Below are 25,536 nucleotides of genomic sequence, written 5' to 3' on the forward strand. Positions count from 1 at the left end.
AGGTTCCAGGAATTGACACGCCCTGTGAATAAAAGCTGCCCACAGGGTTCAATCCTTGGCCCTTTCTTCTGGATGAATTTCTGGCCTTGGATCTGGGCCCCCGTAGAAAGCCTGGCCTTTGCAGATGACATGATTTTCCTTGTAAAGGTAACACGCGAGTGGTTGCAGAGCAAAGATCAAATGCCGCCCTCTTGCAGCTGCAGGAGTGGGCACAAATGACCATGCTCAAAATATCGCCTGAAAAAACCAAACAAATACTTCTATAAGGCAATCTGGACATAAGAAGTCCACAAATCAAAATTAACACAACTACTATAAAGATGGTAACAGAACTAAAATATCTTGGAGTGGTCTTTGATTCAAAATTAACTTTTTACCCCCATTTGATCTACTCGGTGAAGAAAGTGAGAAATTATGCAGGTATGATTGCCAGGATCAGTCGAGCAGACTGGGGGCTCAAAATAAAGACCCTGGCAATCATATACTATGCAATGTTCCTACCTGTTATCACCTATGGAGCCGGTGCGTGGTTCACCCACTCGGCCATAGTAAGAAATAGGAATAAATTAGAATCGATACAAAGGACAATGCTTCTCACTATTACCAGAGCATATCGCAAGGGAAGCACACCTGCACTACAGTTGCTGGCTGGAGCTCTCCCACTTTACCTGGAAGTAGCCAAAAGAGTCTTATATTATAGATTTAAAAGGGGCATACCTAGAGAATTTCTGGGGATAGCCTTTGATACAACCAACACCTTCAATGCTGAAAGAAAAATAGCCATAAAGCTCCATGAGTTAGGGCAAACAAAGTGGGAGCAGGATACCAGAAGTCTGGTTACCAAAAGGTTTCTGCCATGGGTGGCAATTGTTAGCCCAAAGCCCCTGGACTTTTTACAACATTTATATTGACAGATCACAGCTCCCTAAAGGCGAAACCAACCTCCTTAGGGCTGACTGATGACCCAAACTGCACCTGTGGCAAGGGTGAAGACTGGGCACACATTCTATATGAATGTATAATTTATGACATTCCCAGAACAGAGCTAATAGCACAGATTGGCCCCCTTCCCCGCGGAGAAGAACATCTGTTCATCATAGAAGAGGAAAATTATAAAGTCTTTACATCTTCCACACAAAGTATTTGAAATGCGTAGAACTATCCAAAGAATACCGGAAACATCCACCATGTGTAATCCTTTGTAGTTCTGTCAACAGGAGGTGGTTTGACCTGTTTGACAAAATTCTTTTTACACCTTAACCACAGTGGGCCATAAACAACTAAAAAGGTGCCATTTCTGATATGGAAGCACCCAATGTACTAGTGCCCACAATCATGCCCCCTTTTGAAACTCCATGACATCTTTACTGCATCCCGTAACTGCTACTTTATCACTTTGACTTGCAATGACCAGGTAAAAATTACCACTGCCCTACTATAAAAAGCTGTTCGGCTTTCTATGCTGTCAGCTATGCAGCATAGTTCATTACGGATGGGGGTGATCACAATTCAGTGATCACTGAGAGAGAGAGAGTTACCATTTTAAAAATAATGACTTTCAAATCACCTTGCAAATACATATAAATAAACAAAGAAAAAAGTTTCAAAGAAACAGATAGTATTAGCAGTAATAAATGATGCAAGGAAACAAGTTTATTAAAAAACTATCCCATCATCTGTCCTTACCTCTAACATTGGCCAACAAAAAAATTAAAAATAAATAAAAAATATTTTACTTCAGATCATAATTTGCATATTCTAAATGAAATTGTCTGCTAATACCAAAAATTATCAAGTCTCCATTGAAAAATAAACTGAAATTTTAATAACCTAATGAACAACCAGTTTCAAATATCATATAATAATTATACCATACAAATAACATAAGTCTCTTGAGGGATAAAGTTTATGCTATATTAAAATCCAAATTAACAATGTCAAAATTCTTTCCTACATCCAGGTGTGAAAATAACTATGTCAAAATTTGCCAACCAGGTTAGTTAAACATGATTTTTCCTTACTAAAACCATATTATATAAATAAATACTCTTTAAAGTACAAGAGAAAATAACACCACTGTTGTACACACCCTTCACAGCCAGAAGGCAGGGGGTTGACAACATAAGGTATGTAAATAATATGCAAGAATAATCAAGGCAAAGTAAAAGTTATGAATTATAACATAGAAATTTGAGGAAAGTGAGAAATTATACAATGCAAAATTGAAAATTGAAGCATTTATACGATACAAAATTGATTGAATAAATGTCTAGGTAGCACAGAATCCCATTTCTATCTAAATGTTCCTATATTACGCTCTTCACCACTGCCTCCATGATTTTCCTTACCACTGAAGTCAGACTGACTGGTCTGTAGTTACCCACCACTCTTAAAATTGACTTTACGTAGTGGTGATACACAGGCACTTCTCCAATCTAGAGATGTCTGTCCTGAGTCCATAATTAACTTTAATGGTCCAAGTATACCCTCTCACTGCCTCCTTTAAAATTACTGGGTGTATACCACCACTCAAGGGCCATACTTGCCTTTAGGCTCAAAATTGTTTCTAGCTAACAATCATCTGCAATTTCAGTACTATCAGTTTCCTACTGTTTATCCTCACTCACATAGTCTCTCCTCACTACAGGGGGGGGTCTTCCCTTTGTAAAGACTGGTGTGATGTACCTGTTTAGTTTATCAGCAAGGTTTTCTAAGACTTTTCCACACCTGTTATGCAAGGATCTGATTTGTTTTATTCTTTGTGTTTACATACATGAAAAACTCATTCCCATTCTTTGCTCTTTTATCCAATAATTTCTTAGCCTTTTCTTTGGTATTACACATCACCTTGTAGCTTTCAAAGGCTTCAGTACTTTTCTTTGCTCTATAACTGTCTCATGCTTTTCTCTCTATTAGACTGACCAGCTCTGTATTCATTTATCTCATCATCCTCCTTATGCTATATTTTCTAAATGTTATATATGCATCTGTGGAATCTCTGAATATTCCTTTTAAGATATTCCATAAATCTAACTTATTAATCCTCTCTCTCTTACTGTCTGCCCAGCTGATAAAGGCCATGTGACATCTTAAACTATTATAGTCCCTTTTCCTGAAAGCCCTATACCTTTACCAACTGCAACTTCATTTTTCATCTTCCAACTAAGGACTGCATGAGCAGTTCCTGCTAAGGGTTCCTGTATTGTGGGCCTTTTACAATACGTCATCTGGTTTGAAGGTAATGATCAGATACAGAATATTCTTTCTCTCAGTATTTTCTCTAACACTGATGCAAATAATAATAACACAGTTTATTTAAAACGGTTTATCGCCATAGTGAGTTTCCCTCCCACTTGCTCCAATCAATTAGAAGCAAATTAAAATCACCATAATAAGGCATTTAGACTTGCTCACCCATTCCATCTGCATACAGAGACGCTCTCATCATACTCATCACATTCTAGTCTATAACTTACCCCTGTCCCATTGTATCTTTGCATCCTACTACTTCGCACCACATAGATTCTATGTTGGCATATATAGAATCTTTGTGGTGCGAAGTTCTAAATGTGGGAAAACTTTAGTCATGCTCAAGCTGCTTTTAATAAGAACTTTAAAAAGACCTGCCATCCCTTCTATCTCATCTGTCCTTCCTTAGTACATTACTTACCACTGTGAAATAATGGTGAATGTAAAGAAATTTTTATCCCAATTTCTGGGTGACACCACTTTTCTGTTAGCTATGTTAATATGAATATATCTCCAATTCATAAAGGAGAATCAAAAGGTGACATAATTACAAACCTGTTAGCTTAATGTCTGTTCAGGGAAAATAATGGAATCACTAGTTAAAGAATTAATGCAGGACCATTTGGACAGGCATGCAATTATATTGCAAGCACAGCATGAATTTATCAAGTGGTAGTCTTGTCTAACCAATCTGATAGTTTACTATGATGCAGTGAACAAGGAACTGGATGAATATATAAATTTTGACATTATATACTTGGATTTCAGGAAGGCTTTTGATACTGTTGCACACAAAAGACTGCTATATAAACTGTAGAAATGTGCCGTTAAGGACAAGTAACTGCTGTGGATAAAGGGATGGTCAAGTGGAAGAAGACAGAATGGTTATCAATGGGTGCTCTTTGTGGACTAATTATCAGTGGAATTCCCCAGGGTTCAGTGCTGGGTCCATTGCTGTTTTCAATATTTATCAATGATACTGATGAAGGTATATCAGGCTTATTATCTAAGTTTGCAGATGATACAAAGGTTGGTAGGGTGGTTAATGAACAGTCAGAGTAAGCTACAGTAACAAGATCTAGGAAAATTGGATTGACGGGCTGAGAAATTGCAGTTGAAGTTTAACATTGGCAAATGCAAGGTACTGCACATGGATAGCAGTAACCCCACGGTAACTTATCAACTGTGTGGTACTACACTTAGGGTAGTGGAGAATGAAAAAGACTAGGGAGTAATTGTGCAGTCAATAATATAATATAATATTGTCAATCAATCAGTAAAATCTATTAATCTTGTTAAACTTCATTGTCAATTAAATTGTACTTTTTAACTAAATACATATAACGACTTAGATTACAAACATAACATAATTAATTAATACATAACTTGATACGGAAGTTATATAAATGGAACTCATAGATAATACTCGACACTGAAAAATATTTATAGAGCGTTATAACTGTATTGGGATACAAGTTTAGGGTTATAATTTTGTACTGAAATTGAAATTTTATTGAAATTAAATCTAAATCATGACTCAGACCAGAGCACAAAAGCAAAAGACTCAAGGTAATGGGAGTGCTGTGGCTCGGGGGGGAACTGAGGGGGGCAGTTGCTCTCTGAATCACAGCCTTTTAAAATGCACTGCTTGCATGATGTTTGTGGAGCAATTGGGTACAGGACATGATATTGCCATGGGGGATGTCTTTGTGTGCGCGCAATGTAAGGAAATCAGGCGACAACTCAGCGTTGTTATGGGCCTATATGAGAGCTTGAAGGACAGGGTGGATGCCCTCGAAAGATCCAAATTGATGGGCCCATCAAGCTCTCAGCTGCCCACATCAACCCCAGAGCACTGATGTGGGCAGCTGAGAGCTTGCACCTGGTCATCACGCAACACAGCGGCAACCCCCAAGGAAGAATGCGCTGGTCCCACAGGAACTAGTAGTTGTTGGTGACTCTATTGTCAGGGAAACAGGGATATGCTTTGTAAAAAGGATAGGTGGAACAGGACCAGGGTATGTCTGCCAGGGGCAAAGGTTAATGACGTAGAGCAGATATCATCTTTTAAGGGCACAAAAGGTGATATAGTTGTACACGTTGGCACTAATGATATTAAGAGTAGGAGACCGGCAGAATTACTTAACAAGTACGGGTCACTGTTGAAAAAAAGCCGTGAATTATAGTTGAATTTGAAAGTGTCTGCAATTCTGCCCTGACACGATAGGAGGGAGTATATGATGAGAGCCTTGACGATCAATACGGCCCTGGAAAGATTTGTGCAAGGCTCAAGGGGTAAAATTTTTTTCAGAATGGCCTGTACTTGTTAACAGGAGAGACTGCTTCTACAGGGATGGGATACACTTAAATAGAAAGGGTGCAAGAATATTTGCTGATGCTATCGAGGCAGTGTTAGGTGGGTTGGAAAACTGCTAGCTTGGGGGGATACAAGGACTAATAGATTAACAGTAGCCACTGGCAAAGGTGAAAGCGATTCTTGCACTGCTTCTATTGGAATGAGCAGTAGCCTGGAAAACAAGATGCAGGATATTTCAGAGACTGCTGGGAGTCATTGCAGTACAAGTAAACACATGGGTTGTGTTTAGGGCTAGCATAAAACCAAGAAATTTCAAAACCGAGTTTAACCGAAGTTTACTCTTAAAACCGGTTTTAAAACCAATTTTCTCAGACTTAGGGAAAATAATTAAAAGCTTATAACAGAGGTATTTATTTTATCTTGGGTAGATTGTACAAATCATAATCAAATCTTTTAAACAAAATCTATCACCTCTTATAGTAAAAAAAAATAAAAAAATAATTAAAATGCTCCAAAAAAGTAACCAGCTTGAGATTATACAAAATTACAAATTGTATTCAAATCCTCTGAATAAAAACTATCTTCTCGTATAGTAAACAAAAAAATAATAAGCCCTATAATAATAATAATAATAATAATAAATAAATAAAAATAATGTGAAAAAAAACAGCTTGGGGAAATTACTTTGCTATTTATTGCTCAGCTTTTAAAAAACACAGCATATTAAGCATTTTTCCCGATAGACTTGACCTTATTTTTGTGTTAAAGAGACCAGTGATCGAAAACACTCTCAGGTTGGATACTTGTTGGTTTAATGGTCAGCAGTGCTCTATAGACTTTCTCCAGCTTTTCGCTTCCACTGCTAGTTGCCTCCAAAATTTTAAATTCTTTTCTGATTTCCAATTCACTTGGATATATTGAAGGCTCTTCAGTTAATCTCTTTATTACACTACCATACTCTCGCACGAGTATATCTCCAACATCGGAACTAGACAATGTCTTTGTTTTCTTCTAAAAGAACAGTTCGTTTATTTTCAGTTTCTTCATTCACCGCTAAGACTCCTGATAAATCTCTTCAGCATGCTTTTTCAAAACTTGCTTACTTGAAAAATCAAACGTTCTTGAACCTGAATCTTCTTTCCTAAACTTTTTGGGGTTGTGTAGTTAGCTCAGCAAAGCCACAGTTTGGCAATTTCGTTTTGCATTGTAACACTGCAAAAGGCTTTGGTGAAACTTTAAAGCAAATGGGTTTTCTGCTGTATCAAGCTTAGCAAGCAGAAATTCTATTGAAGACTCTGCTTTAAGTAAGTCTGTATCTTCTGAGGTTATAGTCTTCAGAATCATTTTAACTGGTCGCAAAGTTTCACATAGCAATTCAAGTGTTTTCCAGTCATCCGTCAGACACAGCTTCAGTTGACAGTACTGCACATAGAACATTTGGAACGCAATTTTTCAATTTCAAAAATCTCTCAATCATATAGAATGTGCTATCCCATCTAGTCTTGCAATCTAATATAAGTTTATATTCTTTCCCATTAAATTTTGCCTTAACAAAATTTTGTAATATGTCATTTTTGGTAGGCGATTTTCGAAAAACTTGGCAAATTTTTCTGACTTTGTTAATAGTTTGTGCAATATTGGCCATTGGATTGAAGAAATAAATTAGCTCATTGGTAAAGTCGGTTTGATAAAGCATGCCTTGCTGTCTTTCTTCAACTTCTTCATCATCATTACTTTCTTCATTATTTTCATTTTCTTCATTGTCTTTGGGAGACTCAAAGACTGTGGCACCATAATTGATTGCTTTTTCATAAAGTACATCTATAACTGACAGATGTATACAATGGGCTATACATTGTTGATGATTAAGCGTAATTTGCTTGCCAAACTTAATCATCATTGCTGCTCCATCGGTGGTGCAGGCAACAATATCCTCATCCAAGTTCAAACCAAATTCCTTCAAGTGTCCATTCACAATTTTCTCAGTTCTTCTGCTATCAAGTGAACCATTAATCTCAATAAGACCCAACGACCGATGAGTGTCTTTTGAATGCACATTTATATTCATATACCTTTTATTTTGTATAGACGTATATTCGTCTAGAGTCAACGAATACCGTGCACCCAAAACCAATGAATTTTTGAAATGCTGAATGAGTTCTTCTTTCTTAGTTTTATAATAATTCAGAACCATATTTTTAATTCCATTCACTGAGGCTGATTGTAATTTATTGTATTTATTCCTCTGAAGGTGAAGGCTTGATTGTATAAATTCACAAGGGGCGCCTCCGTAGCCAGGTGGGAAGGAGCAGCAGTGCGTAGCACATGCTTCTTGATTAGACCGGGGTTCGAGCCCGTCACCACCAAATACGGAGTATGCGGAAAGGTCAAGGAATGACCACCGCATATCCCGGAGCAATATGGCCTTAGTTGCTAATGCTCCTAAAAACCAAATAACGAACAAATAACGTATAAATTCACTCTTGGCAACTAAATTAAAAGAAAATCCATCTAAAGCAACTAATTTTGAAATCTCTTCTTCCATAGATTTTTTAACGATAAAGTTTTCTAATGTTCTTACCATTTTTACGGGGGGTTCACTATTATCTTGTTTAATGTCAATCTGATGCATTTTCTTTAAATGCAACATCAAAGATGATGTAGATCCTCCAGACAACTTCATTGTTTTCTGACATTTCGAACATTGTGCTTCAATTTTGCTTTTTCGAGCAAAATAATTCCATACATTTGATTTCATCTTAGACATATTAAGAGTAATAAATATTAATTAGTAGGAATTTATATCACCGACAATTTTAAATAAAAATATTGAAGATAACAAAGGCACAATACTATGCGTCACTCCCGCAAGCACTGAATGAAAAGTGTAAACGAGGCAAGTTTCAAAATTTTCAAAAGAAAATTTTAATTTATGTACTTGCAATTTTTTTTACCCCAATTAAATCTATTGTATTTTCAAAATTACATAAAAGCTAAATTTGGGGAAGCTGCTTTTTGGAGAACATTTGATCGCAAATTTAATAGGAATAAAGAAGCAAAAAACTTTCTACGATTGAAATTTGATGCAATATTCAGCGAATCTGTTTCTAGTGGGTAACCATCAATAAGGTGCGTTCCATAACTTGCCTGGCAAACAAGAAAGATGGAACGGAGAAATGTTGAGCATTTTCTTTTACGCTATCGCTCCGACTCACTCAGTCGTAAATGAGTACACCTGCATCGTGGCATGATAAAGGTGGGAAGTAAAAGTTACCCCTCCTAGATTTGGGCCACTTCCCCATGAGATTCGTACCTAAACATAAAATAAAATAAAATAAAAAACATGTTTAAAACATAAAGCAGTTGAACGATCCAGATAAACAAAAACAAAAGAAAATGTGCATAACAAAAAACTATATTCGAGGGCTAACTAAGAAAATATTCGAATCCTGTTTTAGAAGCTCGGTTTCAACAACTCAATATAAAAACCGATTTAACAAAACCGGTTTGCAAGCCCTAGTTGTGTTAGGGTAGCAAAGAATAGGAACAGGTGCATGTATACTTGGTGTACACCAATGCTGGGAGTTTGGTAAATAAATTTGATGAATTTGAAGTATTGCTCAAAACATCAAAGGCAGATATTGTTGGGATATCAGAGACTTGGTGTCACACAGATATAAGGAATGCGGAACTGGAATTTGGGGAGTATACAACGTCTACAGAAAGGATAGACAGGATAGAAAGGGAGGAGGGGGTTATGCTATTAGTTAAGAAACACATAAAATCCAAGGAAGAGAAGCCAGTCGACATCGCTGGACAGTGCAGTGTCGAGTCAGTTTAATGTGACATAAGCATTGGGAGATCAAAATTGAGAGTAGGAATGTGCTATAGGCCGAATGACTCTTATGAGTATAATAAGAAACTGTACAGGGGAATAGAGTGGGCCAGTAAATCAGAGAGTCTTATAATGGGGGATTTTAATTTCCCAGATATTGATTGGAATTTGTGGGTTAGTCACTCACACACTAGCAAAGCTTTTGTGGATTTATTGGATGATTGTTTTCTACATCAGCATGTTCAGGAGGAAACTAGAGGGAGTAATACTCTTGATCTGATTATCAGTAGTGATTCTTCATGCATTAAGAATCTGCAGATAAAGGAACCACTAGGTTCCTTTATCCCTAGAACCGCCAGTGATCACAGTGTGATGAAGTGGGATTTACTCAAAGAGGTAACTACCATCAGGGGTAAAGGGAAGGGTTTTTTCTTTCGTAAAGGCGACTACGATGGTCTGAGACAGTATTTAAATTCTATACAGTGGAGCCAACCGATGATGTTACCAACAGCAAATTCAAAATGGAAAGCATTCAAAGAACTTACCTTGGAAGCTACTAGGCTTTACATACAACTAAGAAATACTGTTCAAGGTTTAGGCCTAAATGGATGTCAGATGAACTAATCAGACATATGACAGAGAAGAAAAATGCATGGGAGACATATAAATTAATGGGTGATATGGAAGCCTATGATAGATATAAGCTGGTCTGTAACCAAGTCACAAAGGAGATTAGGCAGGCAAAGGCAGATCATGAGAAATCCTTGGCAAAGGATGCAAAGAAAAACAGAGAAGAGTTCTTTACCTATGTAAACTCTAGAAGGAAAGGGATGAATCAGATTGGTCCACTGGATATTGATGGTTCAACAGTTGAGGATCCTGCTCAGGTGGCTGACAAACTAAACAAGTATTTTGCATCTACATTCACACATGAGGAGTTATTCAGGAAGGGGAATGCCAGAGGTGAAGTAAACTCTGGCAGTGAGCTAGATGATTTTGTAATAACTGAGAGGAAAGTGGAGGAGAAATTGTTGAGGATAAACATAAAACAAGTAATATAAAAAAAAATTTTTTAAAGTCAATTCCTACTTAGGTCAACAAAGAAAAATTTTATTTTAGTTACTTATTATTAAATAATTACAATTAATATAAATATGTATATACATATGACAGAATCACAATATTAAGGGGCAAAATAGAAAGCGAATTTCCTTGCAATTTTCCATTTTCCTTTCTATATATGGTGTTGGACTATTATTTTTATTCACATGTTTCATTTTCGATTTTGTTCCCTCCTTGACTCAGACTAGAACCCAGAATGAAAAAAGAATCGGAAAAAGAAATTTTTCCAGCGATCTACACGCTTCGCCACTGATGGTATTTATTCCTAAATTTATATCCTGCTAAATATCTTATATAAGAGAAATTTTTCTCTCCCATATAAAACTAAAATTAATTAATTAAATTTAATTAATGAATTAATATTTGAAAAAACTGTATTAACATCAAGTGTCATCCACTACAAGTTTAAAAAAATTTATTTGAACGTGAGTGGATGAATAAAAAGTATTTTATTAACGATTGAAAATTTGAACAAGATAGATAAATATATATACAGAGAGTGTGAACTAATAGTAGAAATTGAAAAAGGACCTGGGGTGGATGGGATCTATCCAGTTATATTAAAGGAGGCAGCAAAGGAAGTAAGCAAAACTCTTACCCATAATTATGAGAGCTTCTTTAGACTCAGGGGCGGTACCAATAAACTGGAGATGTGCAAATGTGACCCCAATTCACAAAGGAGGATCAAAGGTTGACACAAGTAATTATAGACCTGTGAGTTTAACTTCTGTTCCAGGAAAATTAATGGAGGCACTGGTTAAAACAGCACTACAGGATCATCCAGACTAGACTTCAGTTATAGCTCGGACAAAGCATGGTTTTGTTAAGGGAAAGTCTTGTCTGACCAATTTGATTGGATACTATGATGCAGTCACAAAAGAACTGGATGCAGGGAATAACTTTGATATTATATATTTGGATCTTAGAAAGGCTTTTGATACTTTGCACATGGAAGACTGCTGCACAAATTGGAGCAGTGTGGCATTGGTAGCAAATTGCTGCTATGGATAAAGGGATGGTTGAGGGGGAAAAGACAGAGAGTGGTAATCAATGGACACTGCTCATCGTGAACTAATGTTATTAGTAGAGTCCCTCAGGGTTCAGTGTTGGGTCCATTATTGTTTTCTGTATTTATAAATGATATTGATGATGGTATATTAAGCTTAATGTCCAAGTCTGCAGACAATACAAAGTTTGGCAGGGTTGTTAAGGACACTACTGATGCTATGCTGCTGCTACAAGATCTGGAAAGGTTGTGCAGATGGGCTGAGAGGTGGAAAATGAAGTTTAACCTTGACAAATGTAAAGTACTACAAATTGGAAACAGCAACCCCAGAGCAACGTATCAACTCTGTGGTACTACACTGACAGTGGTAGAGAATGAAAAGAACCTGGGGGTAATTGTGCAGGCAGATATGAAGTTCTCTGAGCAGTGCAGATGGGCTGCAAGAGTAGCTCATTGTGTCTTTTCAATGATATACAGGAATTTTTCTAGCAGGGATAAGGAGGTGATTATTCCCTTGTATAAGGCTATGGTCAGGCCACACCTTGAGTACTGTATACAGGTCTAGAGGCCTCATTTCAAGAAGGATGTGAAGCTGCTGGAACGAGTACAGAGAAGGGCAACATGATTAGTGAATGGAACAAAGGGGTGCTCTTACGAAGAAAGGCTTACGTTTTGCAAATTAGAGTGTCTGGAGACTAGGTACTGGCAAGGTGATGTGATAGTGGTGTATAAAGTCTTGAATGGTTTGAGCATGCTCAATGCCAATGGGATACTTCCTCTTGTTCAGAATAATCACCTGAGAGGGCATAAATTCAGATTGAGGAAAGACAGATGTAGGATAAATGTGCGGAAATTTGCCTTTAACCAGCGGGTAGTTGGTTGGTGGAACAGACTTCCATCCCTTGTTCTGGAAGTTGATAGCCTAAATAAAGTTAAGGCTCAGCTGGACAGGTATTTCGAACGAATGGAGGAGTGAAATGGAAGTGGTTTTTTTTTTTTTTGGTTTTTTTTGGCTGATGCTGCATAAGCTTGCTTTCTTGCATCATATGCCTCTACTAATGCTAATCTACGGCTTGCTGGCCAGATCCGGCCCACGAAAGAATTTTATCCAGCCAGCAGATATTTCAATTAGATCGTAAAAATTAATGTTTATATTGGATCACAATAAAATTTAATTTATGAAAATCACATTTCACAGATTATTTTAACATTCGTTGATTAATAGTGTTGATGCCTCTGTGTCATCAGCTTAGTCTTGTTAGATATTAATTCTAATTGTTATTTTCATTCAAAGCTATTCTTTGAAACATCATTAAAATAATCTGTTAATCTTGACCCTGTCATTAAATAGCAATAGGCATTAGAGACAGTAATCAGGGATTTCCTAATCCCTTGCCAGCCTGCACACCAACCCTGATGTCCAGAGTATGGCAACAAAAGTCACCTTAGGCTTCTACTACACAAGAATCTCAGGTCCAGGATAAAACCTGGCACCAGCAGCATGGTTTGATGATCAGTATCAGTAAGATCCTGAACCAGCCTGCACATTAACCCTGATGTCCAGCATATGAGAGTAAAGGTCACCCGTGGCTTCTACTATAAAGAAACCCGGATCCAGGATAAAAACATGACACTATTCTATTGGTTAGTGGAGTTAATCCCTCTGCTATAAACTAACTGCTGGCAGCCTGTATGCACAAAGTTTCTGGTAGCATCAGCAAGAAGAGGCTGTCGGAAGGTATGAATTTAATCTCTTTGTATTACCTTAGATTTCCTGTTTTCTATTGTAACAGAAATTCAAAACTTAATGCTTTAGAATCGTAATTTGCAAATTGTAATATTGGTAATTGCAACTGTAATATCCTAAAATATTCAAATTTGTAGCTCTTTCTGTTCTCCCCACAGCATGGTGTGATGATGGGTATTGGTAAGATACCCAAAACGTCACCTTATTAAACTATATTATAATTAATAATATAGTTTTATATTATAATAATGAAGTTTTCTAGGCAAACAGTCTAATAATCTATATTATTAATTTCACATGATATAAGAGTGATATGAATATAATAATAACCTTTATGTTAAAATATTTCATAAAATTTTAAGAGATGTCAGTGTTTACTTCAATATTCACAAGTTTTTTTTTTTTTTATTCCAGCGACCCCATAAAAATCATGTCGATAACTGAGGTTGAAAAAAATAAATAAAAGTTGATGCTGAATGCTGCGTTTTTAATGAGCAGTGGCCTATTAATTACTTTTTTGCACTGCTCAATGATACTTGTACACGTCTTATTTGCAATGAAACATTGTCGGTTTTCAAGGAATATAATGTGAAACATCACCACACCACATGACATGTCTCAAATTATGATAAATTTCAAGGAGCTTTGCAGCAGAAAAACTCCAAGAACTAATCCAAACTTTTCAAAGTCAACAACAGAAGATTAGAACTTTTACTCATCAAAATTTATCTGCAGTTGAGCTAGTGTTGGAGCCACCCAAATCATTGGGGAAGAAGGAAGGGACTGTACGGATGGAGAATTTGCAAAATGAATTTGTTTAGCAATTGCGAAGAAGTATGTCCTGAGAAAGTAAAAAATTTTGCATCTGTAAGTTTATCTTCATCACATGTAACAAGAAGAATTGAAGATTTAGGAGCCGATATTCAAAATCAACTTGTAGAAAAAGTTTGTGAATTTACACATTTTTCAATAGCAATTAATGAGAGTGAAGATACAAGCCATACAGTTCAATTACTAATTTATATCTGAGGTGAAAATCAAAACATTTTGCAGTAAGTGAAGAGCTAGTTGCATTAAAGAACTTGAAAGATACAACAGGTGAAAATATTTTTGAGTGTGTTTGAAGCAATTGAGAGCCTCAAATTGAATTGGGATTTGCTATCAGCGGCTACAACGGATGGTGCTAAAAATATGGTCGTTATTGGGTTCATGGGTCAGCTTCATAAATATCTTGAGTGTAAAAATATTAAAAAACCAATGCAATTTCATTGTATAATTCAACAGTAATCTTTGTGCGGAAAATTTTTGGGCATAGATTCAGTCATATCAACTGTCAATATTAACAGTAAATTTTATTCGCAAAACTGATCTGAATCATCTGCAATTCAAAAATTTTCTGAAACTATTGAGGCTGAATACAGTGATTTGTTGTACTACACTGAAGTATGATGGTTAAGTCACGGTAATGTGCTGAAGCGATTTTTTGAACTTAGGATTGAAATAGATCTATTTATTAATGAAAAATTTAAACCCTGTTCTGGAACTGTTGGATCTCAAATGGTTGTGGAACTATGCCTTTTTCAGGTGTTCACATATAACAGATATATGTGAATACCTGAATTTTCTTAATATGAAACTACAAGGACGAGACAAACTTGTCAATGAATTGTATTATATGTCAAAGCATTAAAAACAAAACTGGAGTTATTTAAAAGTCAACTACTTCAGAATAATTTTTCACATTTTCTATGTATGATAATTTATCTAAAAATATGCCTGGTCGTAATTTTTGCACTGAAATTTTTTTTCAAAATGTTAGTTTGTTGCAGAAAAATTTTGCGGATAAATTTTCTGATTTTAAAAATAATTTGAAGGGGTCTGAACTTTTTCAAAATCCATTTGACGTACCCATCAAAGATGCTGATAAGAACTTACAATTAGAGTTGACAGATCTTCAATCTAATGATGCACTGAAATCTAATTCAATTTTATTCAACATTATCCGAGTCAGATTATCCAAAATTTAAAAATTTTCAAGAAATGTTACATCAATTTTTGGAAGTACATATATGTGAGCAGACCTTTTCAAAAATGCAATCACATCTAACTGACCCGCATTTACAAGAGACGTTTTAAGAATTGGAACCAGTACTTTTAAACCCGATATTACGAAACTTAGTCGCGCTCTACAACCACATTCATCGCATTAATTATAATTTTGTTGTATTACTAACTGTAGTTCAGTGATTAATACAATAAATGAATAATAATTAATTTTATTGTATTACTGACTGTATTTTTGTAATTAGTACAATAAATAATAATTAAAATTTGATATAAACAAACTGGTATATTTTATATTACATATCCATCGATTTATTTTTGAATCTGCAGATATAGGTCGGTATTAAATTTGTTTCTCTGCATAACATTAAAGTTAGGAAAAGAATGCAGTTTTCAGTTATTAGGAATTTTCTCCAGCCTGCCAAATATTCCAAAAATTCATGTGGCCCACTTCTCTAAAAGTTTGGGGACCCGTGGTCTATGAGATGCTGTGAGGTTGTGTTAACTGCTGCTCAAGAAGCCATTTTGAACACCTGCACTGATGTAAACATAAAGGAAAGTACTCATTGGTCACTCAGTGTGCATTAATTACTTCAACCTTCCATGACTAGAATGGTTCCTGTCAGATGCCACTTTTTAATTTATTTATTTATATATTTTTTTAAATTTATAAATGAAATCATATCCTCCTGTGTACTTTTGCCTACCAATATTCTCTAGCTGGTTATACAGTGACTGATATACTATGAATAAAGAGAATAATTTTTTGTTTGGCATTTAACAAACAGCAGGTGAGCAAAGGCATCTATCTTTCCTTTTGAGCAATTCTCATTTTCGTGCGGCATCTGTGAGATGCTAGAGACAGGCGTCTAACCTTGCTGTAGGGTTTTGGTTTCAATGGCTAGATGTCAACAGCTGATAAAAATACAAATAAGAGAAGTTCATGTTGTGTACAGATTCCATGCGAGCATCTGTGTTTCAATCCAAGGATCGATGACCTTGAAAATCATAAAAAAACGTTAAAAACTTTCTTTATTATCACTGTTTGTTTCCCCAAGTTTATTTTCGTTCGATATTTTTTTAACTGAATTTAACAAAGTTAAATTCAGTTAAAAACATAATTAATAGATCACTAATTTTAATTCAGTAAAAAAGTTAAACATTAATTTTTTATAATTAAAACAAAAAGGAATAACTCACAGACGCCACGCGAGTGTCTTTGTTAAATTGGGGACGCAAGTGACAGAAGGTAAATTTGACAGACATCCTCACCTTCACTCTATAAAAAAAGAAAACAAGCTATAACTCAGTATACAGAGTGTTCCAAGGTATTAAGACACCAGATGTTTTATTCACTAAATATTCAATTCACCAAATATTAAAATATGAGACAGTGCTCACTAACAAGCAAATGGCAGATTAACCTTGAGGCAATGCCATTAGTTTAAAAGCAGTTCCAATACTAAAGCAACTTGGGGTTAAGACAAAGCTTTTGTTCTACCAAGTGCATAGAAAAAGACAAGGGCACAAGGATTAGCCCACCAATATTTGTCATTTTGATGAAGTGTTTTTTGGCCTTTTTTTTTTTTTTTTTTGGCAATTTTGAAAAGCTCAGAGAAGCATTAGCTGAGGTGTCCAACCAGCAGGCCATATGCAGCCCACTGCCATGTAGGCAACCTTCAAGTGTTATGTGCCACCCCTCACAGAGTTTAAAACTATCATGTCACAAAATATAGTCTCATTGACACTGACTTAAAATTATCCATTTTTAGTAATATCTGATTTTTCTATATTGCTTTCTCATATTTTATGCATCTTCCTCAGAATTTAGCAATATTATTATAACTATATAATAATAATAGTGATATTAATAGTTATTAGTATTATGTAATAATTAATGCATTTTCATGTAGTAGTAGTAGTAATAGTGGCATATGATGCAAGAAAGCAAGTGTATGAGCTTATGCAGCATCAGCCAAAAAAAAAAAAAAAATCACACCATTCCCTCCTTATTTTTATTCAACCTATCAACTTCCACAACAGCAGATGGAAGTTTGTTCCAGCAATTAACCAACCGCTGGCTAAAGGCAAATTTCCGCACATCTATTCTACATCTGTCCTTTCTTAATTTGAATTTATGCCCCCTTAGGTTCGTAATCTGAACAAGTGGAAGGATCCCATCAGAATTCAGCGTGCTGAACCCATTCAAGGATCACCGCGCAGGTGCCTAGTCTCCAGCCACTGCAATTTGCGGAACTTAAGCCTCTCTTGAGAAGCTTAATTCCTCTCATTCCCCTCACCAATCTTGTTGCCCTTCTCTGTACACGCTCAAGTAAATCTACATCCTTGCTAAAATGAGGCCTCCAGACCTGTACGCAGTACTCAAGTCGTGGCCTGACCATTGCCTTATACAGAGGGATAATCACCTCCTTTTCCCTGCTAGCAAAATTCCTATATATCATTGACAAAACCCCATGACCTGCCCTGGCAGCCTGTCTGCATTGCCCAGAAAACTTCATATCTGACTGCACAATTACTCCCAGGTCTTTTTCATTTTCTAACACCTTAAGTGTAGTACCACACAGTTGGTACGTTTCTCTGGGGTTACTTCTACCCATATGCAGTACTTTGCATTTGTCAAGGTTAAACTTCAGTTGCCACTTCTTAGCCCATCTGCCCAAATTTTCTAGATCCTGTTGCAGTAGCACACTGCCATTACTGTCATTAACAACCCTGCCAACCTTTGTATCATCTGCAAACTTCGACATTAAGCCTGATACACCTTCATTAATATCATTGATAAATATACAAAACAACAGTGGACCTAACACCGAACCCTGTGGGACCCACTAATAACATTAGTCCACGAAGAGCAGCACCCATTGATTACCACCCTCTGTCTTCTCCCACTTAACCATCCTTTTATCCATTGTAGCAACTTACCCTTAATACCATTCTTCTCCAATTTGTACAATAGTCTTCCATGCGCAACTGTGTCAAAAGCTTTCCTGAAATCCAAATATATGATATCAAAATTATTTTTTGTATCCAGTTCCTTTGTAACCACATCATAATATCCTATCAAATTTGTCAGACAAGACTTTCCCTTAACAAACCCATGCTGTGTCTGAATTATTGCTGCAGTCTTGTCTAGATGATCCTGCAATGCATCTTTAACCAGTGACTCCATTATTTTACCAGGAACAGAAGTTAAACTAACTGGTCTGTAATTACTCGTGTCACCCTTCGATCCCCCTTTATGAATTGGGGATACATTTGCACATCTCCAGTCTGTGGGAACCTCCCGAGTCCAAGGACGCTCTCATAATTATGGCTAAGGGTTTGCTTAGTCGCCTCCTTTAATATAACTGGATAGATCCAATCCACCCCAGGTGCTTTTCTTACTAAACTTCAACAATTTCTCTTCCACTTTGCTCTCAGTTATTACAAAATCATTAAGTATCCTGCTACAATTTGATAACCTTCTGTCATTTTCAAACCTTAATAATTCCTCACGTGTGAATGTAGATGCAAAATACTCATTCAGTTTGTTTGCTATCTGAGCAGGATCATCAACAGTCGAACCATCGATGTCAAGTGGACCAATCTGATTCATCCTCTTCCTTTTAGAGTTTATATAAGTAAAGAAATCCTTGCTGTTTTTCTTAGCATCTTTTGCCAAGGATTTCTCGTAATCTGCCTTCGCCTGCCGAACCTCCTTTGTGACCTGATTACAGACTAACTTATATCTGCCATAGGCTTCTGAGTCGCTTGATAATTTATATGCATCCCATGCATTTTTCTTCTCTGTTACGAGTCTCATTTGTTCATTTGACAACCATTTAGGCCTAAACCTTGAACAATATTTCTTAATAGGTATGAAACTTTTAGTAGCTTCCACGATTAATTCCTTGAATGCTTCCCTTGAATAATTATTAAATACAAAAAAAAAAAAAAAAAAAAACAAAACAGTAAATAGAAATAGATAACAGAAATTAAATTCTATTTTGAAAAATGCATAATTTGTGGTAAGAATTGGTGAGAATGCATGACCTCCAGCATTTTATCCATTTTGGCCCCTAGCCAAACAGGGTTGGATGCCCCTGCATTAGCTATTTTATAATTTTAAGTTTGTTGTGCTTAAAGCTTATGTTAAATTCTCTATCATTAAAGTTTAAAATATTTCTGGGCTGCTTAAAAAAAATTAAAATTGCGTTACCTATAGTTATACATGTACTTATCCTGCTTAAATGGCAGTTTTAGATATAATCAATTGGGATTCTTACAAGTTTGGAAGAACAAAACAGCATGATTTGGCACGTATTAATTAGTTTTACAACAGCCATCATTGCAAAGGAAATGGGCTTATTCTGTATCAGTCAGAAAAAAAAAAAAGAAAAAAATTTAATTCCTCAGTCACTAATACCAATGACAGAAAGTGGCCATCTAATTCGGCTTTGGCTATGGTGTTACACTCAGGGCAGTGGAGAATGAAAGAGACCTTGGGGTAATTGTGCAGTCAGATAGGAAGTTTTCTAAGCAGTGCAGACAGGCTGCCAGAGTAGGTCATGGGGTCTTGTCAATGATAGAGGAATTTTGCTAGCAGGGATAAGGAACTGATTATCCCCTTGTATAAGGCAATGGTCAGGCACATTGGATGTAGAATTGCTAGAACGAAGTGGGAAAGGGGGAAAAAAGGGGTGCTCTTACAAAGAAAGGCTTAAGTTCTGCAAATTGCAGCATCTGGAATTAGGCACCTGCAAGGTGATCTGATTGAGCCATATAAGACCTTGAATGGATTGGGCAGGCGCAATGCTGATGGAATTCTTCCTCTTGCTCAGATTACAAACCTGAGGGGCATAAACTGAAATTGAGGAAAGACAGTTGTCAAAAAGATGTGAGGAAATTTGCCTTTAGCCATTGGGTAGTTTATTGCTGGAACAAACTTCCATATGTTTATTGCTGGAACAAACTTCCAACTTTATTGCTGGAACAAACTTCCATCTGTCCTTCTGGAAGGTGATAGCTTAAATAAATTCAAGGAAGTGGACAAACTTTTGGAGCAAATGAATGGGTGAAATGGGAAATTTTTTTTTTTTTTTCTGGCTGATGCTGTATAAGCTTGCTTTCATGCATATATGCCTCTACTAATGCGAAACTTTTGCTTGGAGGTCTTTAAAATCAGAAGAGATAGATTTCATCCACAGGCCAATAGTGGAAATTATAATCCACCATAATACCCAGGTCTGCTCACAGTGCCAAGCACTGTAATATTAAACACTGACTGAGATAATTGATTATGACTAGATTGCCACATATTATAACCTATATTAAAATCCTGCTACCAGTCAGGATTCCTAATTGGCAGTAGAGTTTATACCATACCATTTTACACTCCCCCTTCTTGTCCCAACACTTCCTTGGCTGAAATTCTGTCCTGGAGATTTCTCTATCCTAGAGACACTCTGGACATAAGCACCCAACACTTGACTTCTGCATAGAAATTGACCAGTGGCTTTGTACTGTGACTCCCATTTGACTGATTCAAAGCATTTGACTAATTCAGAGGCACCTCCATAGCCAGGTGGGCAGGAGCAGCAGTGCCTAGCACATGCTTCTTGATCAGATGGGGGTTCGAGCCTGTGACCACCAAATACAGAGGATGCGGAAAGGTCAGGAAATGACCACCGCATATCCCCGAAGCAATATGGCCTTAGTTGCTAATGCTCCTAAAAACCAAATAACAACAACTAATTCAGTGCCCATTTACTTTTTAGCAGCCAGCACACTGTGCTTGACTACATGATGAAACAAGAATTTGGGTAAAAATGTAACACCTGATGACAAGCATTTGACTAATTCAACACCTGACATAGACAACCACCTATTTGGACCTAGCATCAATTCCCAATTCTGAACTGCTGACACAGGTAAATTTACCTTGTGTGGGATTGTGCCAACCCTGTGGAACCCCTAGGATAGGATTCTAGCCAATACCTGGACTTACTGGATCCAAGTGTGGGATTTTGCATCCCCTTGCTGTTGATAGATAAATATTGTTAAATTTAATCCTAATCATACACCTTTTATTTTACTAAATTTAATATTAAAGGTGGGGGTTTTCCCATATAACTAACAACTGTTTTTCAGATGGGGGATCCCATTTTTACTTATCTTATTATATTCATTTTATATTTTATCATACTAAGTGATCTTAGCAATATTATAAAATTTCCTTGTATTTATATTACAAGGAAATTTAGAAAAAAAATTTAGAAAAATTTTTTTTTTCTTTCCATATATTAACATAATGTAACAACATTAACTTCCCTCAGCCTGTGTCGAACTTATTATTAACTATTAATTGCTGTTGACACCAGGCGATTCACTGTGGTGTGAGACTGCATGCTGGTGCTGGTTCTTGCCCATGGAATCTTTCCAGTGGGGATTTGTGCCACAGCATTCTAAACCCACTGTCCTCCCCGCTTCTCCTTACACAATGCTCTAAGGAGGAAGGGCTCTGATCTGTTTACCTTGGGGTGGGATGGGTTGCACACTACCTGGTTTCCACTAATCTCCTAGTATTTGCTATTCCACCCCCCTCTCCCAGTATTTGCTATTCCAACCACCCACCTCTCCCACTTCACAACTTCTTCCACCCTCATCACTCACCTCTCCACCAAATATTCATCTCCATCATATTCATATAATAGCATGCTGCTGCCTCTCCTTCATATATCTGCACCATCTCCAGAGAAAATTATCACCAGCATCTAACTTAACCATTGGTGACTTGATCAATTAACCCTCCCTAAAAAGTAAAAAAAAAAAGTAAAGTGCAGCCATTATCAACCCACTGCAGGATGGAAGCCTCCTCAACAATTCATGCTGAGGGAAATGGACCATAATCTGCCACGCTGGTCCAGTGCGGGTTGGCAGATCGACCGTATTCAGCAGTCAGGAGCTTGAACCCCGGTCTACTCAAAGAGCGTGTGCTACTGCACTCCCGCTCCTGCCCACTCGGCTACGGAGGCCTCTAAAAAGCCGCCTGTAATTCTCTAACCATTTCTGCATATTTTTAATGGTTCACCATTGAGAACAACTACCCAGAATCTTTCCCATCTTGCAGAACTACCCCCAGTACTGTTCTTTTCTCTCCTTCACCAAAAATCCCACCTTTCTTGGCTGACCCAGCCTTTCCCAAGCAATTTGATAAGCCTGTCATAGATTGTGTACAACAGATGGCCTGGGTCCATGTCCCTGGGACAAGGACCCAAAGAGGTTAATGCTAGGAGGTTGCTTTCCAGGAGATCACAACCTCCCAATAAGAGAAGCTGGTCACACCACACATTATACACACAGGCTTTAGAGTGTGTATCAACACAAAAAGACATCACATGGAGTTCAGGGTGAACCTCTGGTGCCACCTACACAAGTACATTACACTCCAAATATTCAAATTCTAAATTCCTTATATCTGAAAATGATATCCCCACAATGTCTGCATGTAGTGATTTGATCAGTACTTTTTACTATGTTCCTATAATTAATATACATAAGCGTATACCTACAACTGGTTTTACTCTTAGTAACCCAATGTATTTGCTTGTTCCACGAAGACCCTCAACAGCTGTTCAAATCCCTGACATTTTGCTTTCCAGGCTGCTGTATGTTTTAATAGCAGCAGTTCAAGAACTGCTTTCACCTCTGCCTGTTAACCTATTAGTCTGTGTATCCTATCTCTCTCCGTACGTATTTTGTGTGAATATTTTGATTGATATTGTTATTTCATGATTTTGGTCAAATATACATTACTGCTCATCTTTTAAAACCCCAGAATTTGTTTATCTTCATTAGAAAAAAAGTGTTATGGAACTTATAGAGAGTTATGCTTTTGGGTTTGGAAAAAGTGAACTTTTTATATTGTCAATTTTTTTTTTATTGCAAATGTTCCTCTGTGCACTATTTTCAGAAAAATTAATTTACAATGCAGTACTAAATAGGCAACAAGGAATAGCTCTGATATAAAGCATTCAATAAGAGTGATGTCACATCATCACCAATGCATTTTGGTTTCTTGGCCCTTTTCAAAGAGGAGTACTTATTTTATTATTAATAGCTACACCGTGCAAGGAAACCTGAGGCTCATGTTGCACCAGCCAAAAAAAAAAAATTTTTGAGTTACCCTGAGAGAGAAAGTCAAAAGTAGAAGGGAATCACCAAGAAAAAGAAGAATGATGATATCCAGCTCAGGGCCCTGGGTGTGCCAAGCCCATACTCACCAGTTGTGAGCCCCTACTTGTACACTTTCTTTGCAGTTTACTGTGCAGTGTAATAATATGTCACAAAGTAAACTTCTGAAAAAAAGGAAAGGAATAACTGAATTAAAAAGTAGGCAGTGGTGCTGTAATGCACAACTACTTTTTGATATATACATTTTTGGTTTTCTGCTTCACTCACCAATTATCCCATCACAAAGTCTTTTATTTTAATTGAAATCAGTATACATCTCATTATATTTACTAATTAATCTAGCTCACACTGTATACTGCAGCATAAAGACAAACTAAACTGTATTAACCCAGAGAAGTCTGGGGGCCTCACATCTGGTGAGTATGGGCTTGGCAAACCCAGGGTCCTGAGCTGGATATCATTCTTCTCTTTCTTGGTGATTCCTTTCTACTTCTCTCTCTTTCAGGGGGTAACTCAGGATTTTTTTTTTTTTTTTTTTTTTTGGCTGGTGCAGCATAAGCCTCAGGCTTCCTTGTACCATATGGCTAATAATAATAATGATAAAAGTCGAAACCAAAATTCTACGAAACAAGAACGATAGTACTACAGGCTAACACGCGCAGAAACCAGTTAATGTACACATACGATAATGACAATAGCGAGGACGAGCCGGAATCGCATTCCGAGCCCTGCGAGTATGAAATGTTTTTTTTTTTTTTTTCATGCTAATTTTTCATCATACAAATTACCTAATATGATAAATCTGCAAGCATTATAATTAAACTTCAAATTGATGAATTACTGGTTCTCTTGTAAATCGAGATCTGTTTAAATCTGATAGTTTATTTGCCAGTTATGCATATGTAAATAGAGCTGAAAGCGATTATTCCATAATTTCAATTATTCAGTAATTCAATTATTTGAAATTACTGATGACGACAACGGCTTGTCATCAATTTGTCCTGTTTATAAATTACTGAAAAAGCGCAACCCTAAGATGAACTAAATGTGGAATTAAATTATTAAATTAAAACAATGTACAATAATCACAAATCCACATTAATATTATACCAACTGTTATACCAATTTCTATTGCTAACCTCCAACAATTTTACAATTTAATTATATTAAACTCCATAGAATCATACCCATTTTAACGATCCGAAAACTAAGACGAATATCTAAATATAACAGATATTGACTGGAACTTACGCGTTGGTCACTCGCACACTAGCAAAACTGTGGATTTATTGGATGATTGTTTTCTGCGGCAGCATGTTCGAGAGGCAACCAGAGAATGTAATACTCTTAATCTGGTCATAGAGTAGTATATTTATATTTATATTTTACTACTTTGTGGATCTCGTTACCAGCAATGATTATTCGTGCGGAAGAATTTGCAGATAAAGAAACCACTAGATGGCAGTGATCGCAGTGTTATTGTGGGCTTTACTTTAAGATGTAACTACCGTCGGGGGCAAAGGAAAGAGTTTTTTTTTTTTTTTTCCGTAAAGGTGACTACAGCGGTTTTAGACAATTTTAAAATTATATACAGCGGAATCAACTGATGAGGTTCCCAACGGTGAATTCTAAGTGGGAAGCACTCAAGGAACTAATCGTAGAAGCTACTAGGCTTTTCATACCGATTAAGAAATATTGCTCGAGGTTTAGGCCAAAATAGATATCAGATGAACTCGTGAGACTCGTAGCAGAGAAGAAACTGCATGGGATGCATATACACTGAGTGATCACTGAATTATGATCATCTACTCATAAGAAACGTACCACCTGTGTGGTACTACGCTTAAGGTGGTAGAAAATGAAAAAGACCTGGGAGTAATTGTGCAGTCAGATGTGAAGTTTTCTGAGCAATGCAGACAGGCTGTCAGGGCAGGTCATGGGGTTTTGTCAATAAATTATAGGAATTTTGCTAGCAGGGAAAAGGAGGTGATTGTCCCCCTGTA

At 36.7% G+C, this 25,536-nt stretch overlaps 1 long non-coding RNA gene across 1 annotated transcript in view; it reads right to left on the minus strand.

The window, feature by feature from the left end:
* Positions 1 to 24,950, minus strand: part of LOC150085815 (uncharacterized) — a 39,559-nt gene extending 14,609 nt beyond the window's left edge. The window contains exons 1-2 of the long non-coding RNA XR_016546940.1: positions 24,785 to 24,950; positions 16,541 to 16,619 (exon numbers count right to left, since the gene is read on the minus strand). This is a non-coding gene — a long non-coding RNA (uncharacterized LOC150085815). The remainder of the gene's footprint in view (positions 1 to 16,540; positions 16,620 to 24,784) is intronic.
* Between the last annotated feature and the right edge of the window lie 586 nt (positions 24,951 to 25,536).

The sequence above is a fragment of the Mastigoproctus giganteus genome, chromosome 5 (assembly GCF_048544385.1).
Source record: "Mastigoproctus giganteus isolate SK-2022 chromosome 5, ASM4854438v1, whole genome shotgun sequence".
Taxonomy (NCBI): Eukaryota; Metazoa; Arthropoda; class Arachnida; order Uropygi; family Thelyphonidae; genus Mastigoproctus; species Mastigoproctus giganteus.